Genomic DNA, 8,414 nt, shown 5'->3' with positions numbered 1-8,414 from the left:
TGGCTGCTTTCAAGCTAAAACAGCAAAGTGGAGTAGTTGACGCAGCAACCATGTGGCCTGCAGAGCCTAAAATATTTACCACAGTATTTGCCTTTACAGAAAATGTTGCTGAACCTGCTGTAAAAGACTGAGGGGCTTGAGTCCTGTTGTGTTTGATGGAACTCATTCTGAATAGCTAATTCCAGTTGTTACAAAATTTCTTTTTCTGGGTTAACAAGTTTCAACCGAGCAGAAAACAAGGAAGTAGTTGTGTATGTGGCTAATGGGGTAGGGGACATTGAATCAGAAGTAAAAACCCACAATGAGAAAAATGAACATTGCAGCCTTGAAAGATCCACAGTCAGTCTTTGTCACTAAGAGAAAGGAAGACGCTGACTTGCGACAGAGCAGACTTGGAGAGCTGGGAATAAGGGAGGGGGCTAGCAATGAACTCATAGAGCTAAAACAACTGAAAGTCAGTAATTGCCTTTCAATAGTGTCTAAGCCCCAGGAGCTCCATTAAAGCAGCCAAAATGGATTGAATTCCCACTGGGGGAAACGCTTGCCATTGATCGCGCAGACCCATCCAGCAATCCTGCGTCTTAGCAGGAATGATTACTCTCCAAGAAATCCTGCCCAGAAGCCTGCATCCATCACTTTCTCAGTGACTGGAGAAAGCATCCTAGACAGGATGAAGATGGCTTGATAGATTCCTGCAGCACAAGCGGGAGAATGTGTGAAGGTGAGATCATTTAAATTCAACTCACATGTGTTTGATACAGAGCAAGGTTTTTGCATACATGTTATTACTCAATTATGAGCCCCAATTGATACATGGAGAAACTCAGATTTGGACAGTTTTAAGATATGTATGCAGGATCACAGTATTAGTAAGAGAAAGTTATTTGAAAGTAGCAATGTTAGAAAACTAGACAGGCATCATGAGAAAAAGTGACAAGGGGAAGAGAGAGGTGGTGGGGAGAATCCCACTGCACACAGCAACCCAAGTGGCCACCCCTGGATCAGGGCATTGGACTGCATAGATTCAGGCCAGCTACTAGAGTGGGCCTGGGACCAAGGTTGGACACATTAAGGAGGCTGGAGACAAAGAAAATAATTCAAGCTCTAATGTGGATGAATATATAGTTCCCTAGAATATGTAGTGTTTTCAGAAAAGAAAAGGCTTCATGCATAGTGATTAAGAACATGGACCCTGGAACCAAACTGCTTACCTACTTAGCTGTGTGACCTTGGGCAAGTCACCTAACCTCTCTGTACTTCAGAAAAATGGGACTAACAATAGTACTTGTCCCATGAGGTCACTATGAAGCTTAAAATGGATTAATATTTGTGAAATGAAAATACAACTTCATTAAATAGATAATGGAGATTATTTGTATGTGCTTATGAACAATGAAACACCAGTTTTCCAGGAAAAAAAAACCTTTTAGGGTTTGATTTGTAGCATTTGTTGATTCCTATGGTATAAATAGTCTCCCCATGTCAGGTATTAAGTTACCAATGTAGCATAATTGAATGCAAAATTAAGAAGAAGTATGTATAGTAGCATACTATTATATGGTATTTCCACCACACAGACACAATAGATATAATTGATCTCAAGAGCATAATCATATAATCCAGTAAAATAATTAGGCCAATTTGAGTACTACCTTTGCTTTTAAAATAATTCATTTAATTGTAAGTTTATATAATTTAATTTTTAATATAGGCTGTATTTATCAATTGGCTGTCAATTCCTGAAATTTTAACAATTGTCCCTCATGAGCTGGTATAAGGCAAATTCAGTACACCGATAACGTGTGCTTTTGAGACACTAGCCCTGTCTGTGTGGCAAAGGAGAAAAATCTGTGGAAAGAATCCTATGATGGTTAATTCTATGTGTCAACTTGACTGGGCCATGGGGTACCCAGATATTTGGTCAAACATGATTCTGGGCATTTCTGTGAGGGTGTTTTTAGGTGAGATTAACATTTAAATTGGTAGACTAAGTAAAGAAGATTCCCCTTCCTAATGTGCATGGGCCTCATCCAATCAGTTGAGTTTAGTCATCAGAGACATGGAAATCAAAGCAACAGCTAGATACCACTTCACACACACTAGGACAGGTATAATTTAAAAGTCAGATAGTAACAAGTGTTGGTGAGGATATGGAAAAAAAAATGGAACTCTTATAACAGTTTTGGAGGCAATGTAAAATGGTGCAATCTGTTGGGAACAAGCCCCCCAAAATCTGGCCATAAATTGGACCCAAAACTGGCCATAAACAAAATCTCTGCAGCACTGTGACATGTTCATGATGGCCATAATGCCCACGCTGGAAGGTTTACAAGAATGAGGGCAAGGAACACCTGGCCTGCCCAGGGTGGAAAACTGCTTAAAGGCATTCTTAAGCCACAAACAATAGCATGAGCGATCTGTGCCTTAAGGACATGCTCCTGCTGCAGTTAACTAGCCCAACCTATTCCTTTAAATTTTAAAAATTTAAAAAATCCCTGGCAATCGGGATTAGCATTGTTGAAAGCTAATAACTGCAACCCGACCAGCGACAGCTGAAGCAGGGTGAGGGATCGCTTCACCTGGGAAGCGCAAGAGGGAAGGGAATTCCTTTTCCTAGTCAAAGGAAATTGAGACACACAACACCTGGAAAATTGGGTAACTCCCACCCTAATACTGACCTTTACCAAGGGTCTTAGCAAATGGCACACCAGGAGATTATATCCCACACCTGGCCCAGAGGGTCCCACACCCACTGAGCCTCCCTCATTGCTAGCACAGCAGTCTGAGATCTAACTGAAAGGTGGCAGCGAGGCTGGGGGAGGGGCACGTGCCATTGCTGAGGCTTAAGTAGGTAAACAAAGCTGCTGGGAAGCTCAAATTGGGTGGAGCCCACCACAGCTCAAGGAGGCTGGCCTGCCTCTGTAGACTCCTCCTCTGGGGACAGGGCATAGCTAAACAAAAAGCAGCAAAAACCTTGGCAGAGGTAAACGCCCCTATCTGACAGCTTTGAAGAGAGCAGTGGATCTCCCAGCATGGAGGTTGAGATCTGAGAATGGACAGACTGCCTGCTCAAGTGGGTCTCTGACTCCTGAGTAGCCTAACTGGGGGACATCCCCTACTAGGTGCAGACCAACACCTCACACCTCACACGGTGGGGTACACCTGAGACGAAGCTTCCAGAGCAAGAATCAGACAGCAACACTCGCTGTTCAGCAATATTCTATCTTCTGCAGCCTCAGCTGCTGATACCCAGGCAAACAGGGTCTGGAGTGGATCTCAAGTAAACTCCAACAGACCTACAGCTGAGGGTCCTGACTGTTAGAAGGAAAACTACCAAACAGAAAGGACACCCACACCAAAACCCCATCAGTACATCACCATCATCAAACACCAAATGCAGATAAAACCAAAAAGATGGGGAAAAAGGAGTGCAGAAAAGCTGGAAATTCAAAATCAGAGTGCATCTCCCCCTCCAAAGGAACGCAGCTCATCGCCAGCAATGGAACAAAGCTGGACGGAGAATGACTTTGATGAGTTGAGAGGAGAAGTCTTCAGTCAATCAAACTTCTCAGAGCTAAAGGAGGAACTATGTAACCAGCACAAAGAAACTAAAAACCTTGAAAAAAGAATGGATGAATGGATAACTAGATTAATCAATGCAGGGAAGACCTTAAAAGAACTGATACAGATGAAAACCATAACACAAGAACTACGTGACAAATGCACAAGCTTCAGTAACCGACTCGATCAACTGGAAGAAAGAGTATCAGCGATTGAAGAGCAAACGAATGAAATGAAGCTAGAAGAGAAGTGTAGAGAAAAAAGAGTAAAGAGAAATGAACAAAGCCTCCAAGAAATATGGGATTATGTGAAAAGACCAAATCTATGTCTGATTGGAGTGCCTGAAAGTGATGGGGAAAATGGAACCAAGTTGGAAAACACTGCAGGATATCATCCAGGGGAACGTCCCCAACCTAGTAAGGCAGGCCAACATTCAAATTCAGGAAATACAGAGAACGCCACAAAGATACTCCTCGAGAAGAGCAACTCCAAGACACATAATTGTCAGATTCACCAAAGTTGAAATGAAGGAAAAAATGTTAAGGGCAGCCAGAGAGAAAGGTCGGGTTACCCACAAAGGGAAGCCCATCAGATTAACAGCAGATTTCTCGGCAGAAACTCTCCAAGTCAGAAGAGAGTGGGGGCCAATATTCAACATTCTTAAAGAAAAGAATTTTCAACCCAGAATTTCATATCCAGCCAAACTAAGTATTATAAGTGAAGGAGAAATAAAATCCTTTACAGACAAGCAAATGCTTAGAGACTTTGTCACCACCAGGCCTGCCTTACAAGAGACCCTGAAGGAAGCACTAAACATGGAAAGGAACAACAGGTACCAGCCATTGCAAAAACATGTCAAAATGTAAAGTCCATCGATGCTAGGAAGAAACTGCATCAACTAGACAGCAAAATAACCAGCTAATATCATAATGACAGGATCAAGTTCACACATAACAATATTAACCTTAAATGTAAATGGACTAAATGGTCCAATTAAAAGAAACAGACTGGCAAATTGGATAAAGAGTCAAGACCCATCAGTTTGCTGTATTCAGGAGACCCATCTCACATGCAGAGACACACATAGGCTCAAAATAAAGGGATGGAGGAAGATCTACCAAGCAAATGGAAAAAAAAAAAAAAAAAAAAAACAGGGATTGCAATCCTAGTCTCAGATAAAACAGACTTTAAACCAACAAAGATCAAAAGAGACAAAGAAGGCCATTACATAATGGTAAAAGGATCAATTCAACAGGAAGAGCTAACTATCCTAAATATATATGCACCCAATACAGGAGCACCCAGATTCATAAAGCAAGTCCTTAGAGACTTACAAAGAGACTTAGACTCCCATACAATAATAATGGGAGACTTTATCACGCCGCTGTCAACATTAGACAGATCAACGAGACAGAAAGTTAACAAGGATATCCAGGAATTGAACTCAACTCTGCACCAAGTGGACCTAATAGACATCTACAGAACTCTCCACCCCAAATCAACAGAATATACATTCTTCTCAGCACCACATCGCACTTATTCAAAAATTGACCACATAGTTGGAAGTAAAGCACTCCTCAGCAAATGTAAAAGAACATAAATTATAACAAACTGTCTCTCAGACCACAGTGCAATCAAACTAGAACTCAGGACTAAGAAACTCAATCAAAACTGCTCAACTACGTGGAAACTGAACAACCTGCTCCTGAACTCTAAACAACTCGTACATAATGAAATGAAGGCAGAAATAAAGATGTTCTTTGAAACCAATGAGAACAAAGACACAACATAACAGAATCTCTGGGACACATTTAAAGCAGTATGTAGAGGGAAATTTATAGCACTAAATGCCCACAAGAGAAAGCAGGAAAGATCTAAAATTGACACCCTAACATCACAATTAAAAGAACTAGAGAAACAAGAGCAACCACATTCAAAAGCTAGCAGAATGCAAGAAATAACTAAGATCAGAGCAGAACTGAAGGAGATAGAGACACAAAAAACCCTCCAAAAAATCAATGAATCCAGGAGCTGGTTTTTTGAAAAGATCAACAAAATTGATAGACCGCTAGCAAGACGAATAAAGAAGAAAAGAGAGAATCAAATAGATGCAATAAAAAATGATAAAGGGGATATCACCACCGACCCCACAGAAATACAAACTACCATCAGAGAATACTATAAACACCTCTATGCAAATAAACTAGAAAACTTAGAAGAAATGGATAATTTCCTGGACACTTACACTCTCCCAAGACTAAACCAGGAAGAAGTTGAATCCCTGAATAGACCAATAGCAGGCTCTGAAATTGAGGCAATAATTAATAGCCTACCAACCAAAAAAAAAAAAAAATCCAGGACCAGACGGATTCACAGCAGAATTCTACCAGAGGTACAAGGAGGAGTTGGTACCATTCCTTCTGAAACTATTCCAATCAATAGAAAAAGAGGGAATCCTTCCTAACTCATTTTATGAGGCCAACATCATCCTGATACCAAAACCTGACAGAGATACAACAAAAAAAGAGAATTTTAGACCAATATCCCTGATGAACATCGATGTAAAAATCCTCAATAAAATACTGGCAAACCAAATCCAGCAGCACATCAAAAAGCTTATCCACCATGATCAAGTGGGCTTCATCCCTGGGATGCAAGGCTGGTTCAACATATGCAAATCGATAAATGTAATCCAGCATATAAACAGAAGCAAAGACAAAAATCACATGATTATCTCAATAGATGCAAAAAAGGCCTTTGACAAAATTCAACAGCCCTTCATGCTAAAAACTTTCAATAAATTTGGTATTGATGGAATGTATCTCAAAATAATAAGAGCTATTTGTGACAAACCCACAGCAAATATCATACTGAATGGGCAAAAACTGGAAGCATTCCCTTTGAAAACTGGCACAAGACAGGGATGCCCTCTCTCACCACTCGTATTCAACATAGTGTTGGAAGTTCTGGCTAGGGCAATCAGGCAAGAGAAAGAAATCAAGGGTATTCAGTTAGGAAAAGAAGTCAAATTGTCCCTGTTTGCAGATGACATGATTGTATATTTAGAAAACCCCATTGTCTCGGCCCCAAATCTCCTTAAGCTGATAAGCAACTTCAGTAAAGCCTCAGGATGCAAAATGAATGTGCAAAAATCACAAGCATTCTTATACACCAGTAACAGACAAACAGAGAGCCAAATCATGAAGGAACTCCCATTCACAATAGCTTCAAAGAGAATAAAATACCTAGGAATCCAACTTACAAGGGATGTAAAGGACCTCTTCAAGGAAAACTACAAACCACTGCTCAGTGAAATAAAAGAGGACACAAACAAATGGAAGAACATCCCATGTTCATGGATAGGAAGAATCAATATTGCAGAAATGGCCATACTGCCCAAGGTAATTTAGAGATTCAATGCCATCCCCATTAAGCTACCAATGACTTTCTTCACAGAATTGGAAATAACTGCTTTAAAGTTCATATGCAACCAACAAAGACCCCACATTGCCAAGACAATCCTAAACCAAAAGAACAAAGCTGGAGGCATCACGCTACCTGACTTCAAACTATACTACAAGGCTATAGTAACCAAAATAGCATGGTACTGGTACCAAAACAGAGATATAGACCAATGGAACAGAACAGAGCCCTCAGAAATAAAACCACACACCTACAGCCATCTGATCTCTGACAAACCTGAGAAAAACAAGAAATGGGGAAAGGATTCCCTATTTAATAAATGGTGCTGGGAAAATTGGCTAGCCATAAGTAGAAAGCTGAAACTGGATCCTTCCCTTACTCCTTATATGAAAATTAATTCAAGATGGATTAGAGACTTAAATGTTATACCTAAAACCATAAGAACCCTAGACGAAAACCTAGGTAATACCATTCAGGACATAGGCATGGGCAAGGACTTCATGTCTAAAACACCAAAAGCAACGGAAACAAAAGCCAAAATTGACAAATGGGATCTAATTAAACTAAAGAGCTTCTGCACAGCAAAAGAAACTACCATCAGAGTGAACAGGCAGCCTACAGAGTGGGAGAAAATTTTTGCAATCTACTCATCTGGCAAAGGGCTATATCCAGAACCTGTAAAGAACTCAATCAAATTTACAAGAAAAAAAACAAACAACCCCATCAAAAAGTGGGCAAAGGATATGAACAGACACTTCTCAGAAGAAGACATTCATACAACCAACAGACACATGAAAAAATGCTCATCATCACTCGCCATCAGAGAAATGCAAATCAAAACCAGAATGAGATACCATCTCACACCAGTTAGAATGGCAATCATTAAAAAGTCAGGAAACAACAGGTGCTGGAGAGGATGTGAGAAATAGAACACTTTTACACTGTTGGTGGGATTGTAAACTAGTTCAACCATTGTGGAAAACAGTGTGGCGATTCCTCAAGGATCTAGAACTAGAAATACCATTTGACCCAGCCATCCCATTACTGGGGATATACTCAAAGGATTATAAATTATGCTGCTATAAAGACATATGCACACATATGTTCATTGCAGCACTATTCACAATAGCAAAGACTTGGAATCAACCCAAATATCCATCAGTGACAGACTGGATTAAGAAAATGTGGCACATATACACCATGGAATACTATGCAGCCATAGAAAAAGATGAGTTCGTGTCCTTTGTAGGGACATGGATGCAGCTGGAAACCATCATTCTCAGCAAACTATGGCAAGAACAGAAAACCAAATACCATATGTTCTCACCCATAGATGGGAATTGAACAATGAGATCACTTGGACACAGGAAAGTGATCATCACACACCGGGTCCTATTGTGGGGAGTGGGGGGAGGGAGGGATAGCATTAG

At 40.5% G+C, this 8,414-nt stretch overlaps 1 pseudogene; it reads left to right on the top strand.

Annotated features, from left to right (window-relative positions):
• Positions 1-301: 301 nt before the first annotated feature.
• Positions 302-8,414, top strand: part of LOC112615137 — a 132,467-nt pseudogene continuing 124,354 nt past the window's right edge.

Source organism: Theropithecus gelada, chromosome X, assembly GCF_003255815.1.
Source record: "Theropithecus gelada isolate Dixy chromosome X, Tgel_1.0, whole genome shotgun sequence".
Lineage (NCBI taxonomy): Eukaryota > Metazoa > Chordata > Mammalia > Primates > Cercopithecidae > Theropithecus > Theropithecus gelada.
The sequence above is the reverse complement of the archived record's forward strand: the minus strand, read 5'-3'. Positions and strand labels throughout refer to the sequence as shown.